A 17,641-nucleotide genomic window follows, 5' to 3' on the forward strand; every position below is an offset into this window, starting at 1 on the left:
AGAAATAAAGGAAGTAATGACAGGACACTATGAACAACTTTATGCTAATAAATACAACAATGTAGATGAAATGGACAACTTCCTAGAAAGTCATGAACAACCAACTTTGACTCCAGAAGAAATAGACGACCTCAACAAACCAATCACAAGTAAAGAAGTTGTATCATTCATTAAGAAGCTCCCCAAAAAGAAAAGTTTCAGGACCAGATGGCTTCACATGTGAATTCTACCAAACATTCCAGAAAGAATTACCAATCCTGCTCAAACTCTTCCAAAAAATTGAAGAGGAGGGAAAGCTACCTAACTCATTCTACAAAGCCAACATCACCCTCATACCAAAGCCAGACGAAAATATTACAAAAAAAGAAAACTACAGACCAATCTCTCTTATGAATATAGATGCAAAAAATCCTCAACAAAATTCTAGCAAATCGAATCCAGCAACACATTAAAAGAATTATACATCATGACCAAGTAGGATTCATCCCAGGTATACAAGGATGGTTCAACATAAGAAAATCAATTAATGTAATACACCATATCAACAAATCAAAGCAGAAAAACCACATGGTCATCTCGATTGATGCAGAAAAGGCATTTGACAAAATTCAACATCCTTTCCTGTTCAAAACACTTCAAAGGATAGGAATAGAAGGGAACATCCTCAAAATGATAAAAGGAATATATGAAAAACCCACAGCTAGCATGATCCTCAATGGCGAAAAACTGAAAACTCTCCCCCTAATATCACAAACAAGACAAGGTGATAGTCCACTACCACCACTGCTATTCAACATTGTGTTGGAAGTTCTAGCCAGAACAAATAAGAAAAAGAAATACAAGGCATCAAAATTGGAAAGGAAGAAATAAAACTCTCACTGTTTGCAGATGATATGATACTATATCTCTAAAACCCCGAAAAAATCCACAGTAAAACTACTAGAGCTAATAAATGAGTACAGCAAAGTGGCAGGTTACAAGATCAACACTCAAAAATCTGTAGTATTTCTATACACTAGTAATGAACAATCTGAGGGGGAAATCAAGAAAAGAATTCCATTTATAATTGCAGCCAAAGGAATAAAATATTTTGGAATAAATTTAATTAAAGAGATAAAATGCCTATACAAAGAAAACTACAAGAAAAAAAAATTATCAAGCATGACAAGAAGCAGGCATATGTGACCCATAATGAGGAGAAAAGCAAATCAATTGGAACCAATCCAGAATTGATACAAATATTAGAATCAACAGTTGAGGACATAGAACAGCTAGTACATGACACCAAAAGCATGAACAACAAAAGAAAAATGGATGAACTGGACTTTATCAAAATTAAAAACTTTTGTCCATCAAAGGACATTATCAAGAAAGTGAGTAGACAATCTACAGAATGCCAGAAAATATTTGCAAATCATATACCTGATAAAGATCTAGTCTTCAGAATATATAAAATTTATATCTGTATTCCATATTTTCAAATAACTGTGTTGTGCTGGTTTGAAACTGTTATATACCGCAGAAAGTACCACTTTCTTTTGATCCATTCCTGTGGGTATAGACCTGTTGTGGGGACCTTTTGATTAGATTGTTTCCATGCAGATATGACCCACCCAGTTGTGGGTAGGACCTTTTGATTAGTGGTTTCCATGGAGAAGTATCTCCACCCATTCAAGGTGGGTTGCTTGCTGGAATCCTTTAAGAGGGAACCATTTTGGAAAAAGCTTCAGAGTTGATACAGACAGAAACCTTTGGAGATACAGAAAGAAAATGCCCCTGGGGAAGCCATTTGAAGTGAGAAGCCAAGAGACAAAGCTAGAAGACATTGCCATATGCCTTCCCAGCTGACTGTAAAACCCCAAATATCATCGGCCCTTTCTTGAGTGAAGGTATCTGTCTCTGGATACCTTAGTTTGGACATTTTTCTGGCCTTAGAACTATAAACTTGTAACTTAATAAAGTTCCCTTTTAAAAGCCATTCTGGTGCTGTACAAGATCACCCCGGCAGAGCTGGAGCAGCTCCATCTGCAGGAGGTGGTGGACTCCATGGTGAAGAATCTGGAGAGAGAGAGAGAGAGAGAGAGGGAGAACATGCAGAAGATGCAGGACCTCAGGTTCTGGTGCAGCACCAGCTGTTGTGAGGACAGTCAGGTATCGATGCAGCAGGTGCATCAGTGCATTGAGTGCTGCCATGTGCCTCTGGCTCAGGCCCAAGCCCTGGTGACAAGTGAGCTAAAGAAGTTCCAGGATCACCTGGGCCAGTGCACCATGCATTGCAATGACATAGATAGACACTTGATGGATGCAGGGAGTAAGGATCTTCAGATGAAGTGGCAGATGGAGTGCTGTGTGACTAAGTGTGTGGATGACCACATGCACCTCACCCCATCCGTGACCAAGAAGATGAAGGAATCTCTCTCATCCATGGGGAAATGAGAGCCTTTGCCTGTGCCATTAGGGATGAGGGCAGGAATCTTTACAAAAGAGGATTGAGAATTTTGTTTTTTTAAGCGAAGTTTATGAGTGAAGAAATTCAGGATGGCAACAAGGTTAAGGAATATGTCCCCTGCCCCTGGACACTGATTCCTTTATATATATCAGTCCATAAAAAGTGAAATGGAAAAAAAAAAAAAACTGGTGCTAAAATTTAGATCAGCGATAGCACAGGAGTGTTTTTTAAAGCCTAAATTTCATGTAGCAAGTACTTGTCCTGGCAATAGGATGCTTCCAGAGGCCTCCAACATACCAAATTCTTCTTGGTACACAGGTACTAAAAGTCTGGCAGTCTCCTTTTTGCCTTCTTGAGAAGGGGTATTTCTGTTTGCTGCCAACATCCAGTTTTACTGGGAGTATATCACACTGTTTTCTATAAGTTATAAAAAACAAAATCTATGAGGTTACTAATTCAGAAGAGGAAAAAGAGGTTTGTGGGTCTTTGATTTACTTGATTAGGTTTTATATACAATAGCCTGAAATTGCTTAAGGTGTTGTGTTGGGAGAAAGTGTACTTTGAAAGAGAACTTTGAAAAGCACCTTGCAGATATTCTTATCTGCCATCAAGATGTAGTTGTATTTTTCTTGAAATTCTCACACATTACATGTTTCAGCCTGGAGTCCATGCAAAAACATGGGAAATGATTTAACACCACGTGTAGGAAGCAGAGCTTCTCTCCCACTGTCATGATGGCCTCTGAGAGTGTCTACAGAAAGCAAAAGGACAATTTTCCAGTAACACTGTCCCTTTGAAGCAAAGGAGAGTTATAATAAGGATATATCCCAATATGTGGGAATGAATAGTGAAAGAGGAACTGCTGGCTGCTTAAGAGAGTTGTAAATTACTGCATTTGAAAAGACTTGGTTTTTCATAAAATGAGGTAAATTCCTAAATCCAGCATTGCCTGCTTATCCCCCTAAAGTAACAGAGCCCTCTTGAGACATCCCCTGCCAACACAAAAGGAAGAAAAAGAAACTCAGGGGCTTGGGTGAGCTGTCACACCTTAGAGCAAAGAAGAGGCAACTTCCACATTCAGCCTGGGGCCTCTGCAACATGCATGTTGCATGAGGGCATGTTCTTGCCCTAGTACTTACACCTCATCACTTTGATAAGGATCTTATCTTACTACAACTTCCTACTTGAAGTGATAGCATTGCCTGTTTGTTTGCTGTTGCAAGACTGTGATATATTTTCCTAATGGAAACAAACAAGGCTTAATAATAATAATAATAATAATAATAATAACACTGTTCCATTTCTGGTATAAGGTATTCTGGCAGCATTTAGCAAACAAATACACTCAGAAAGCCACTGTAATCAGAAGCTGAAAGCAACACAACTCAGGAATGAAGGACCAGCAGAAGCCAGACACATGCCTTCCCATGTGACAGAGGAACCCTGGATAACATCAGCCTTTCTTCAGAATCAAGGACTCTGTCTCTGGATACCTTAATTTGGACATTTTCATGTCCTTAGAACTGTACATTTGTAACCAAATAAATCCCCTTTGTAAAAGAGAACCCATTTCTGGTATATTGAATTCCAGCAGCCTTAGCAAACTGAAACTTGTGTGAAGATAGAGAACATATTATTAAAAGAAACAAATCAAACTCTTAGAAATGAAAAACATAACTTCCAAGATAAAAATATATTAGAAGGGATTAACGACAGAATGGACATTGCAAAAGAAAAGAAATTGGTGAACCTAAATACATAATAATACATAACATAGCTACTCAAAATGAAACACTGGGAGGAAAGAGAATTTTAGGAAAAAAAAAAAACTTAACAGAGCCTCACTGAACAGTGGGAAAACATCAAGTAACTTAATATTTGTCTAATAGCAGTTTCTAAGAAAAAGGAGAAGAGGGAACAGGAAAATATTTGAAGAAAGAATAGCCAAAAACTTTCCAAATTTGAAGAACTATTAACAACAAAGTTCAATGAACTCCAAACACAAGATACATGAAGAAACTATGTAAGGCATATCTTAACCAAACTAACCAAACCAGGGTTAAAAAGAAAATCCTATTAGCAGCCAGAGATAAAAGATACATTACAAACAGAACAAGAAACCTATGGATGACAGCAGATTTCTCATCTGAAACAATGTAAGCAAGAAGACAGTGGCTCAACATCTTTAAGGTACTAAAAGAAAAAAAAAATTGTCAACCTAGAAATACTCTACCCAATAAAAATATCTTTCAAACACAAAGGCAAAACAGACTTTTAAGACACACAAAAATTCAGCATCAGAGGACCTACACTATAAGAATTGTTAAAGACAGTCCTTCAGAAAGAAGCAGAATTATGCCAGATAGAATCTAGACAAGAGAATGAACACTGCTAGAAATGGAGGGATTTTGTTGTTGTTGTTGTTTTCTGCTGCTCTATTTCATTAGAATATAAGTTGCCAGAACGTAAAGACAGTGCTTTGCTTCATTTTGTTTTGCTATTTTTTAAGCATGACACACATACCAAAAAAGTGCACAAAACGTAAGTTTATAATTGATAAGCTTTACAAAATGAACAGACCCATGTAACCACCAGCTATATCAAGAAGCAATGTTATCAACACCTCAAAAGTGCCCTTTTCCAGTCACTCAATCCCCATGAGCAACCACTATCCTGACATATAAAAGCTTAAGTTAATTTTGCCTCTTTTTGTACTGTATGAATGGAATTGTACATTCAAAAGTTATATAAAAATACTTCTTCATTTAGATGCTTATGACCTACATTTGGTTGACTAAATTATAAAGAAATTTTTATATCCCACTCCTTTGTATTTTACTAGTTTTGTTTGCAATGCTTTTAAATTGATTCAAATGAAGAGGAAAAAGAAATTGGTTACATTTCCTCTTTCTCTAATTTCACTGGAAGGAAAAAACATTCTTTTTTCACCTGCTAACCTTAACGTAAGCCTGGGGTCCCCTTATTGGACAATTCTAGTTGTTAATATGAATTCATTAAGTATCCACTTCAAATCAAGAACAGAATCTGGGTGATAAAAGGGCAAATACTTGTGAGTGCATCCAAAAATTCACTGCCAGAAGGATGCAGGTTCCCAAAGAAGACAGACTCTGATGAAGCAAAGGCAAGTCAAGATTTCTCCTCACACCATCCTATCCCCCTTATCTCGGACTTGATAGAAACTGAGAGTAACTCTGTCCTTCCCAGTCACATCTCTCCAGATCTAGGCACTGATTTCACCACCCATGCAGGCAACAATGGGTGAAATAACATTACATATGATGGACCTATTATGTTCCTTATATGTTTCTAAGTTGTTTATCAACAGAAAATTAGAATGGACAATTAAAACACGCACTTAAAAAGATGGCACTGACAAAGGATTAAAGGGCTCAATCTCTAGCATTCTGTTTTGCAACTTAAGGTGAGGGGGACTGTCATGGTCAGGTTCATGTGTCAAGTTGGCCAAGTGGTGGTACCTGTTTGTCCGGTTGGGCAAGTGCTGGCCTGTCTATTGCAATGATGACATTTCATAGAATTAGATCATTATCATGTCGGCTGCATCCACAGTAGATTCCATTTGTAATCGACCAAAGGGAAGCATCTTCTGCAATGAGTGATGCTTAATCTAATCATGGGAAGCCTTTTAAGGAGGATTCAGAAGAGACAAGCTCTCTTCCTGCTTCGGCTGGCAAACCTCTCGTGTGGCGTTCATCCAGACCCTCCATCGGAGTCGTCAGCTTCATAGCCTGCCCTGTGGATTTTGGATCTGCATTCCCGCAGTCACATGAGACACCTTTATAAATTTTATATTTGCAAGTGTTCCCTGTTGATTCTGTTTCTCTATAGAACCCTAACTAATACAGGGACTAAAAGTGGATCCCCATTAGATAAATGATTATACTTTTGTGGTGGACTTGGGAAGAAGGGGTAAGGGATGTTATGGGAATATACATACAAGCTTTCCCTACTTCAACACAATTTTCATTTCATAGCCAGATCTGGTAGTCCCTGAACCAGGGCTACCATTATTGGCCCCAGAGACTAGCAATATTCCAAAAATAAGTACATTATCTTGAACCTAAATGCAAAAATTCTGAAGAGATTGATGGGATGGGTTATCTGCACCTCAGGAATGACTATCTGATTTTCTGCTGCCTAGTGGAAGGAATGGTCTCATTTTTCCGTATTTATCCAATGTGAGTCCTTGCAATTTGGAATGGACCAGAGGAAACTCTAGAACATCTCATCTTGCTACCAATAATATGGACTAACCCAGCAAGACTGAAACAGAGGGATCTACTTTGGGGGAAAGCTTTGGATTTGTATTAATAATAAACGGAAAAGAGGTGAAATTGTTGCTGAAAGTAATATAGCTTCTAAGTGGCTATTTCAATAAGGAAAATGTAACATAATTTTGGTGTCTTAAGAAAAGCTTAGAGCAAGAGAATAATATTCTCTATTAGCTTTGACTTACATGTCCCATGGGGTGAGGGGCTTCGTTTGTCAAAACCACTTTGGAAAAACCAAGAAGTAAGAGGGGAAAAGATCAACTCAGTGGATATACATATTCTTCTAGGAGTGGTCTGTGTCTTCAAAATGGATTTAAAAAGGGGGGACTCTGATTTTAACTATATGGAGCAATACTAACATGGCTATGTCTTTTGGTTCTCATTTCACAGGCTATATTTATTATCAAGGATCTGAGTTGAGAGGCAACCTATAGGAATATATAGTCAGTTGAATTATGAAAGCACTAATACTAATTTAAATGAGAATTGTGTGGCCATTAAATGTGATGATGGAGGTTTAAGGAAGATACTGGGATTTGACAGAAGTTTATCTTCTGCGTGTTCCACCTGCCAAAATATTATGTGCACCAATGTTTATAGCAGCATTATTTACAGTTGCCAAGAGATGGAAGCAGCCCAAATGTCCATCAACAGATGAGTGGCTAAACAAGCTGTGATATATATATACGATGGAATATTATGCAGCTGTATGACAGAATAAAGTCATGAAGTATGTAATAACATGGATGGCTCATGAAGACATTATGCTGAGTAAAATTAGCCAGAACAAAAGGACAAATACTGTATGGTCTCACTGATATGAACTAACATGAATGAATGAACTTGGAGAATTTCAGTTCAGAACACAGATTATCAGGAGACAGAAATAGGGTAGAGATTGAGTCATTGGTGCTGAAGGAATACAGATTGTGCAATAGAACTGATTGTAAAAATTCAGAAATAGATAGCACAATACTACCTGGTTGTGGTACAAAAATATAAGTACCTTGAATGAAGCTGAATGTGAGTATGATAGAGGGAGAAGGGCTGCGGGCATATATGAAACCAAGAGGAAAGATAGATGATAAAGACTGAGATGGTATAATTTAGGAATGCCTGAAGTGTACATTGATGGTGATCAAATGTACAAATTTAAAAACGTTTTTGCATGAGGAAGAACAAAGGAATGTCAGTATTGCAGTGGGGTGAAAATAGATGGTATGTGGGGAAAAGTACAATCAGTGCAAGCTAGGGTCTATAGTCAACAGTAATATCGTAATATGCTTCCAATGAATGTAACAAAGGTCAAAAATAAATGTCAACAGGCAAAGAGGTATGGATTTTTTGTGAAAGAAAAGGAAATACCTTCAGACAGTGTATGGTGACAAAGGCATGTCTATACACAGGCTGGATTGTATGCTGTGTGAGCAAAACTATTTCAAAATGAACAGAGAGAAACAAGTACTAGAGAAAATGTGGAGAAAGAGATGTACCTATTCACTATTGGTAGGGAAATGAGAGATGCAGCCCTTTGGAGGGCAGTGTAGTGGTTCCACAGGAGGCTAGGGGTCGGGTTGCATATGATACTGAAATCTCCCTGCTCAGTATATACTGGAGATGCTGAGTGTGGGGACAAGAATGGACATTTGCACACTGATATCTCTGGTGGCTGTGTTTTTGACCCATAAAATGAATGGAGGTGGCCTAAGAGTACAACAAATGAAGAAAGGAAGGGGGAACTATAGTATATACATACAATGGACTACTGAGTGGCCACAAGAAGAAATGAAATTGAGGCATGTAACAAGATGAACGAACCTTAAGAGCTGCATGCTGAATGAAATGTCAGGAACAAAAAGACAAATATTATCATGCCTCAATCATATGGACTAACTATAATATAAAAATTTGGTGAACTAAAGTTGAAAGCATGGGGTATCAGATTGGAGCATATTGTAAACTCTTACAGCAGTCATATGTATTCAGGAGGTGTAACTGTTAATTCTGAATTCTCAGATACTGAGCTGTTTGTATATAACATGGTCTTTCCCAGTCACTTTGGTATTTATGTGACACCTGAAAATCAGAGTTAGAGCTCTGAAACCACGAAAGTCAGCCGTACCACATACAGAAACTCTGAAAAGTTGAAAAAGTGATCAGACATCGAGTTGAGATATGATGAAGCTGCCCTGGATAGGACTAAGGTATATCAGAAGACTGGGTGAAGGATGATATCATCCATATTTTAAAATTTCAACTTCTGTGTGAGACCAAAGGGAGAGATGTTCATTTGGTGCAAAATTTATATTTTGGCTAGTGCATTTCTTAATTCAACTTGCATGGTCAGTTTAATTGAACACCATAAGTACATGGAATCTTGAATAGAGCATGAGGTTTTGTTGGTTTGTCTAGGTTAGTGTGTTGCCCTGATAAATCCCAGAGTGATTTGTACAGTGAGTAAAGAAGTATTTGCAATTCCCCTTGGGGCAATGGGGAGAAAGGGAGAAACTACCCCATTTGGAGAATTTCTGATTTTGTCACAAGCAGTGGGGACCACCAAATCAATAGGCCAAGCTCTTGATCTTGCGGTTCACCCCTATGAAACTTACCCCTGTAAAGGATAGGCTAAGCCTACATAAAATTATGCCTCAAAAGTCCCCTTTGGGGAATGGTGAGAAAGGGGGAAAATTCAACTTCCCAACTTGAATTCTTGATATTCTCACAAGCAGTGCAGACAACCAAAGCAATAGGCTGAGCCCCCAATCTTGGGGTTTGTTCATATGAAACTTAACCCCACAAAGGATAGGTTAAGCCTACTTAAAAGTAGGCCTAAGAGTCACCCCCAAGAGAACCTCTTTTGTTGCTCAGATGTGGCCTCTCTCTCCAGCCAACACAGCAAGCAAACTCATTGCCTCCCCTTGTCTACATGGGACATGACTCCCAGGGGTGTGGACCTTCCTGGCACGTGGGACAGAAATCCTGGAATAAGCTGGGACTCAGCATCAAGGGATTGAGAAAACCCCTAGAATGAGCTGAGACTCAGCATCAAGGGATTGAGAAAAACTTCTCAACCAAAAGGGGGAACAGCGAAATGAGACAAAATAAAGTGTCAATGGCTGAGAGATTACACACAGAGTCAAGAGGTTATCCTGGAGGTTATTCTTACACATTAAATAGATATCACCTTGTTAGTCAAGATGTAATGGAGAAGCTGGAGGGAACTGCCTGAAAATAGAGTTGTGTTCCAGTAGCCATGTTTCTTGAAGATGATTGTATAACAATACAGTTTTCACAATGTGACTGTGTGATTGTGAAAACCTTGTGTCTTGTGCTCCTTTTATCTACCTTATCAACAGATGAGTAAAACACATGGAATAAAAATAAATAGTGGGAACTAACATTAAAATAAATTTAGATTGAAATGCTTGTGCTCAATGAAAGGGAGGGGTAAGGGGTATAGTAGTATGAATTTTTTTCTGTTGTCTTTTTATTTATTTTTCTGAATTGATGCATATGTTCTAAGAAATTATCATGATGATGAATATGCAACTATGTGATGATATTGTGAATTACTGATTATATATGTAGAATGGCATGATCATAAGTTAAGAATATTTGCATTTGTTTATTTTTTTTCAATTAAAGAATTAATAAAAAGAAAGAAATTAGTATAGAAATGGCTGGGTAAACTGGCATATCCATATAATGGAATAAAAGTCAGTCATTAGAATGATAGGCCATTATGTATTGGATAGACAATCACAAAGAACTAAGTGGAAAAAAAATCAAGGAGTAAGATAGTGTGAATAGTATGATCCTATTTTTGTTTAAGAAAAAAAACAAAACTCTTTAAAAATTGAATAATTACCATATTATTACAAGAGAAATACATATACCAAATATTCATATTCTAATTTATTTTAATCTGAAATTGTTCTTAACTGAAAGTCATATTAATGGCTTGATCAAAAGGCTATAAAACACTTCAATATAAATAAAAATCAGAAAAAAGTAAAAACAATATATATATGAATTAAAACTTTTGTAAATTCAAAAAAAAAAAATTATGCCTAAGAGTCATCCCCAGAGAACCTCTTTTGTTGCTCAGATGTGGCCTCTCTCTGTCTAAGCTGCCATAGCAGGTGAACTCACTGCCCTCCCCCCCACTATGTGGGACATGACTCCTAGGTGTGGGTGTAGATCTCCCTGCAATGTGGGACAGAAATCCTGGGATGAGCTGGGACCAGCAACAAGGGATTGAGAAAACCTTCTTGACCAAAAAGGGGAAGAGAGAAATGACACAAAATATAGTGTTAGTGGCTGAGAGATTTCAAAGTCAAGAGGTTATTCTAGAGGTTATTCTTACGCATTATATAGATATCCTCTTTTTAGTTTATGTTGTATTGGAGTGGCTAGAGGGAAGTACCTGAAACTGTAGAGCTGTGTTCCAGTAGCCATATTTCTTGAAGATGATTGTGTAATTATATAGCTTTTACAATGTGACTGTGTGATTATGAAAACCTTGTGTCTGATTAGGGTATGGATAGATGAGTAAAAAAATATGGATAAAAAAATAAATAACAAGGGGAACAAAGGTTAAAACAAATTGAGTGGATTGAAATACTAGTGGTCAATGAGAGGGAGGGGTAAGGGATATGGTAAGCATGAGTTTTTCTTTTTCCTTTTTTATTTCTTTTGCTGGAGTGATGCAAATGTTCAAAAAAATGATCAATGTGATAAATACACAATTATGTGATGATATTGTGAGCCATTGATTATACACCATGTATAAAATGTTTGTTTGTTTGTTTTTAAAGGTTTTATAATATAAATTTTTTTTAAATATTATGTATAATGGAAAGGCCAATCTTCAAATGCATGTGGAATAGCTAGGAAACTGAGAAGCCAAAACAATAAAAATAAAGAAGAAAAAAAAGTGAAGACTCACACTTCCTGATTTCAAAACTTAATACACAACTACAGTAATCAAAATATCATGATTCTGGCATAGGGATCGACATATAGACCAATGGAATAGAATTGAGAATCCAGAAATTATACCCGTACATCTATGCCAAATGATTTTCAACAAGGGTGCCAAGACTCTTGAATGGAGAACGAACAGTCTTTTCAACAAATGGTTTTGAGACAACTGACTATCCACATTCAAAAGAATGAAATTGGACCCTCACTTCACACCATACACAAAAATTAACTCAAAATGATTCAAAAATCTAAATGTAAGAGTTAAAATTGTAAACTTAGAAGAAAATGTAGGGATAAATCTTCATAACTTTGTATTTTGCAATGGATTCTTAGATATGACACCAAAAACAAGGGAGGCAAGGAAAAAATAAATTATATGTGATCAAAACAAAAAAACTTTGTGTATCAAAGTATATCACCAAAAAAATGAAAAGACAACCTCAGATTGGGAGAAAATATTTGCAAATCATATCTGGTAAGGGTCCAATATCCAGAATATATAAAGAACTTTTACAATTCAACAACCTAAAGACAAGCAACCCAATAATAAAATGGCAAAAGACTTGAATAGTTATTTCTCCAAAGAAGATATACAAATGGACAATAAGCACATTAAAAGATACTCAACATCATTAGTCATTAGAGAAATTAAATCAAGTTTAGGTTGAATTTATGTTACTAGGATAAAAAAAATTTTAACTAAAGATACTCAACATCATTAGTCATTAGAGAAATCAAATCAATTCTAGATTGAATATATGTTACTAGGATAAAAAAAAATTAACTCCATAGGACTCCATAGTACAATACAAAGAGAGAACCCTAATGTTAATTATATAATAATGCAAAATATTAACAATAGAGACAACTAGGGGATGAGGGGTCCCATTGGGTATACATGAACTCTGTGTTTTTTACATAATATTTCTGTAAACCTACAACTGCTCTAATGATTTTTAAAATGAAGAAGAAAAAAAGAGCCCAGTTCTAGATAGTGGAAATGGAAGCTATATGCTGGAAATACATGTCTTGACTACATAAGGAGACATTATAGGAGTAGAAAATTTCAGAGACAGAAAGGTCATGAAAGATTTGAAAAGCTTTGTAGAGACTTGAGGTTCTTCATGACATCGTGGCAGTAAAAGCATATATACACAGGACTTACTTGATAGTCTCTGGCTAAGGAGAGGTAGTCAGGAAAATGTATTTTGAGTTTCTAAGACAGCAGAATATGATGAGATTGGAGTGATCAATGAGTAAAGCCGGAGAAAGCAGAACCAGTTAGTGTTACGTTTGACAAGAACAGATACTGGTCCTGAGCTATTCATACCAAGTGCAACTAGGCCAAGTTCAGTCTGAAATGGTCTGAAAGGCCTGTGTCTGAATTGTAAATGCAGTTAATTAGAATGAAGTACAAGGGATCTTAGATCGTAGAAATCTAACAATCAGGGTAATAGAGCTGAGGCAAGTAGAGAAGAAAAGTCTGATATTCTTTTTCTTCATTTCTGCCAGTAAAATTGTGCTTTATAGGCCAACTTTTTTCTTATAAAGCACTTCCAGAGTCAGGCCTTAAAATATATAGTTCTATTTACTAACTGTTATAGTTTGCTAATGCTGCCAGAATGCAATAGACCAGAAACGGAATGGCTTTTATAAGGGAGATTTATTAGGTTACAAATTTACAGTTCTAAGGCCCTAAATATATCCAAATTAAGGCCTCAACAAGAGGATTCCTTCACTCAAGAAAGGCCAATTCCCATCCAGGGTTTCTCTGTCACAAGGGAAGCACATGGCAATGTCTGCAGGCCCTTTGCTCCTGGTTTCATTGCTTTCAGCTCCTGGTTTCAGCGGCCTCCTCTCTGAGCCTGTCTGTCTCCAAGCATTTCCAAATGTCTGCACCTATGTTGGCTCTGAAATGTTACCCTCTTCGTCAGCTCTCTTAAAGACTCCAGCAAACTATTTAAGACCCACCTTGAGTGGGCAGAGTCATATCTTCATCTAATTGAAAGGTCACATTTCCATGGATAACCCAATCAAAAGGTTCCACCCTAAATCATAGGTCTGCCTCCACAAGATTGGATTAGGTTTTAAAGAACATGGCTTTTCTGGGGTACATAACAGTTTCAAACCAGCTCACTAAACAAAGGAGATAAAGGAAGAGATGAAGATGTCCCCTCTGCCCTATATTATAAAAGGAAAGTTTATCTTTCTGCATCATATAACATGATTTATTAGGGTATTAAACCAAGTTTCTTGCAAGGATGTCAGCCTTGTTCAGTTGTGAGCCTCATGAGATTACAACTGTGACTTCCCTGTTCTAGCCTTGGTTAATATAAATTTATGCTTGGACCAAAGGGAACTTGTAAGACTCCCAAGACTCTGAAAGTTGTTGCCACATCTTGTGGAAATGAAATAAAACTGAAATTCTGATTGGTTGCTTTACTTGGTGTTCTAGTTATCTAATGGACTGTAACAAATTTACCCCAAAATCTAGTGGCTTAAAACAATAATAACTATCATTTCTCGGGTGCTTAAAACAATAACTATCATTTCTCAAGTAGCAAAATGATTTTACAGATTTTTGGTTTAGAAATTGAGTTTGAGAAACTTGTCCCATTTTAATTAACACTACTTTTTTTCTTTTGAGTCTTGACTAATGTCAAAGAAGCCACAGCAAGAAAGGGTAGGCCGGGGCCAAATCCTGCCCGCCATCTGCTTTGTTGTTATTATTGTTTGTTTGTTTAGAGCAGTTTTATGTTTACAGAAAAATCATTCAGAAAATAGACTTCTTGTATACTAGCCCCCACCCCTGCCACACATACACAGTTTTCCCTATTACCATTTTGTATTAGTGTGGTACATCGTTACAAATGATGAACCAATATTATTATAATTATATTAAGTCCATAGTTTATATTAGGGTTGACACTTTGTGTTGTCCGATTCTATGGATTTGTTTAGTTTTTAAATTTTTATTCTGGTAACATATATATACAACTTAAAATATTTCATCTTAACCGCTTTCAAGTATTCAATTCAATGGTGTTACATTGACAATGTTGTATTACCATTAACATCATCCATTACCAACACTTTTCCATCACCACAAATAGGAACTCAGTACCAATTAAACATTTACTCCCCATTTCCCACCTCCATTGCTACCTCTGGTAGCCTAGCCTGTATTCTAATTTCTAGCTCTATGAATTTGCACACTCTATTTCATATTAGTGATATCAGACAAAATTTGTCCTTTAATTCCTGGCTGATTTCACTTAACATGATGTCTTCAAGTTGCATCCATGTTGTAACATTATCAGAATGCATTCCTTTTTATAGCTGAATTGTATTCCATTGGCAACATCTGTTTTTGTAAAATATATATATGTATTTATTAGAATACAGCCATGCTTATTTTGTTAATTGTCTAAAGCTGTTTTTGTGCTACAATAGCAGAGTTGCACCAGAGACTGAATGGCCAGCAAAGTCTAAAATATTTACTGTCTGTTCTACAACTAATTGTTGCAATGTACTTTGAAATTTATTGCTTTTATGTATGTATGTTATTTAAAGAGAAGGATTATAACAGAGAAGATAGGATTTAACAAATGAGTATGACTGCTGAATCATTATATTGATATTTCTGTTGGTCTCCAGTGTCTTGCAGCAGTTAGAAGAAAAAATGAAAAATCATAGAACTAAAGTATTTACTAACTAACTCTTTATAGAAAAAGTTGGCCAATCCCTGGGTTAGACTCCTGGTAGAAATTTAACAGAAGGAAGAAACAGGACATCTCTAAAGCCCATATACCTAGCTTGTAGCTCCAGGTGCAACTCACATGTTGGCAGATATGTTCTGGTTTTGCTGCCATGTTGGGAGCTACTCTGGTTTAACTTCAACATTTGAAAAAGAAAAGATAAATATATGCATTTATAAATTGTGCTTGAGTAGAAATAAAGACAAATTTTACAAAATAAGCCAGAATGTTATGGACACTCTGTAGGAGTATTTCATGATATATCATTCCTTTTTCATTTCTGTCAATAGAAGTACTAATTTGTGTCACCTGCACATTAAAAATCAGAATCCATTATTATTTTTTTAAGTGTGAAAGCTTAATAAATCAACTAATATACCAAAAAGGATCACAGAGCTTTGATATTTGTAACAAATGAACACTAGTACATTAAATTTTAATAACAGTGCACAACAATAGACAACTTTTGATAACCTGGTCAATATATCTTTCAACAATTTGTTTCAAAATTCTGATGGATATATGGTACAGCACAATTGTTTAACTGCATTTATACAGCTTAAATCTCACATGCTTGTGATTTTAAAAAATTTATCTGACATTACATAGACAGGCATGACTTATCTATGTTATGTTGTCTAAATTGTGTTGATTTAATTATTTTTCTATTCATAGCATGAAAATTATTGCAGATGGGTTTTTTTAATATTTTTATTGATAAATCTTAACATGCAAATATTCCATACATGGTGTACAATCAATGGCTCACAATATCATCTCATAATTGTGTATTCATCACCAAAAAGTTTTTACATTTGCATCACTCCAGAGAAAGAAATAAAAAGAAAAAAGAAAAAACTCATACATACCACACCCCTTACCCCTCCCTCTCACTGACTGCTTTAGTATTGCCATCTACCCAATTTAATTTCTTTGTCCCCCCTATTATTTATTTAATTTTTTTCCATATTTTTTTTCTCATCCGTCCATACCCTGATAAAATGAACAACAGACTCAAGGACTTTACAATCCCAGTCACATTGTAAAAATTATATCTTTATACAATCATCTTCAAGAATCAAGGCTACTGGAACACAGCTCTACAGTTTCAGGTACTTCCCTCCAGCAACTCCAATACACCATAACCTAAGAAGGGATATCTATATAATGCATAAGAATAACCTCCAGGATAGCCTCTCAACTTCGAAATCTCTCAGCCACTAAAACTTTATTTTGTCTCATTTCTCTCGTCCCCTTTTTAATTGAGAAGGCTTTCTCAATCCCTTCATGCAAGGTTGCGACTCATCCCACAATTTCTGTCCCACGTTGCAGGGAGATTTACACCCCTGGGAGTCACATCCAATGTAGAGGGGGAGAGCAATGAGTTCATTTGCCACGTTGGCTTAGAGAGGGGCCACATCTGAGCAAATGAGGTTTTCTGGGGGTTATAGGACATGGAATATTTGCATGTTAAGATTTATCAATAAAAATATTTAAAAAAACCCATCTGCAATAATTTTCATGCTATGAATAGAAAAATAATTAAATCAACACAATTTAGACAACATAACATAGATGAGTCATGCCTGTCTATGTAATGTCAGGTAAATTTTTTAAAATCACAAGCATGTGAGATTTAAGCTGTATAAATGCAGTTAAACAATTGTGCTGTACCATATATCCATCAGAATTTTGAAACAAATTGTTGAAAGATAAATTGACCAGGTTATCAAAAGTTGTCTAATTTTAAGTAGACTTGTCTATCCTTTGCAGAAATAAGTTTCATAAGGTTAAACCCCAAGATCGAGGGTTCAGCCTATTGATTTTGTTGTCTCCACTGCTTGCAAGAGTATCAGAAATTCTCCAAACGGGAAGTTGAATATTTCCTCCTTCCTCCCCAGTGCCCTAAGGGAACCTTAAAAATACTTCTTCTTGTTGATGCTGTTCTTTCGTTTTGTTTCTAACTTTTTAAATTCTATAATATAGTGTATATACAAAGGAAAGAAAGAAAAAAGCATTAGCTTTCAAAGCACTCTTTAATAAGTAGTTATAGGACAGATCCCAGAGTTTTTCATGGGCTACCATACCATCATTTCAGATTTTTCCTTCTAGCTGCTGCAGAACACAGGAGGCTAAAA

At 36.2% G+C, this 17,641-nt stretch overlaps 1 protein-coding gene and 1 pseudogene across 1 annotated transcript in view; one reads left to right on the top strand and one right to left on the bottom strand.

Annotated features, from left to right (window-relative positions):
- Positions 1 to 705: 705 nt before the first annotated feature.
- Positions 706 to 2,436, top strand: LOC143662431 (protein FAM136A pseudogene; annotated as a pseudogene).
- Positions 2,437 to 17,531: 15,095 nt separating this feature from the next.
- IMPACT (impact RWD domain protein) overlaps positions 17,532 to 17,641 on the bottom strand; it is a 44,027-nt gene continuing 43,917 nt past the window's right edge. The window contains exon 12 of the mRNA XM_077135752.1: positions 17,532 to 17,635. The gene's annotated coding sequence lies outside the window, so the exon portion shown is untranslated. The remainder of the gene's footprint in view (positions 17,636 to 17,641) is intronic.

This window comes from Tamandua tetradactyla, chromosome 18 (assembly GCF_023851605.1).
Source record: "Tamandua tetradactyla isolate mTamTet1 chromosome 18, mTamTet1.pri, whole genome shotgun sequence".
NCBI lineage: Eukaryota > Metazoa > Chordata > Mammalia > Pilosa > Myrmecophagidae > Tamandua > Tamandua tetradactyla.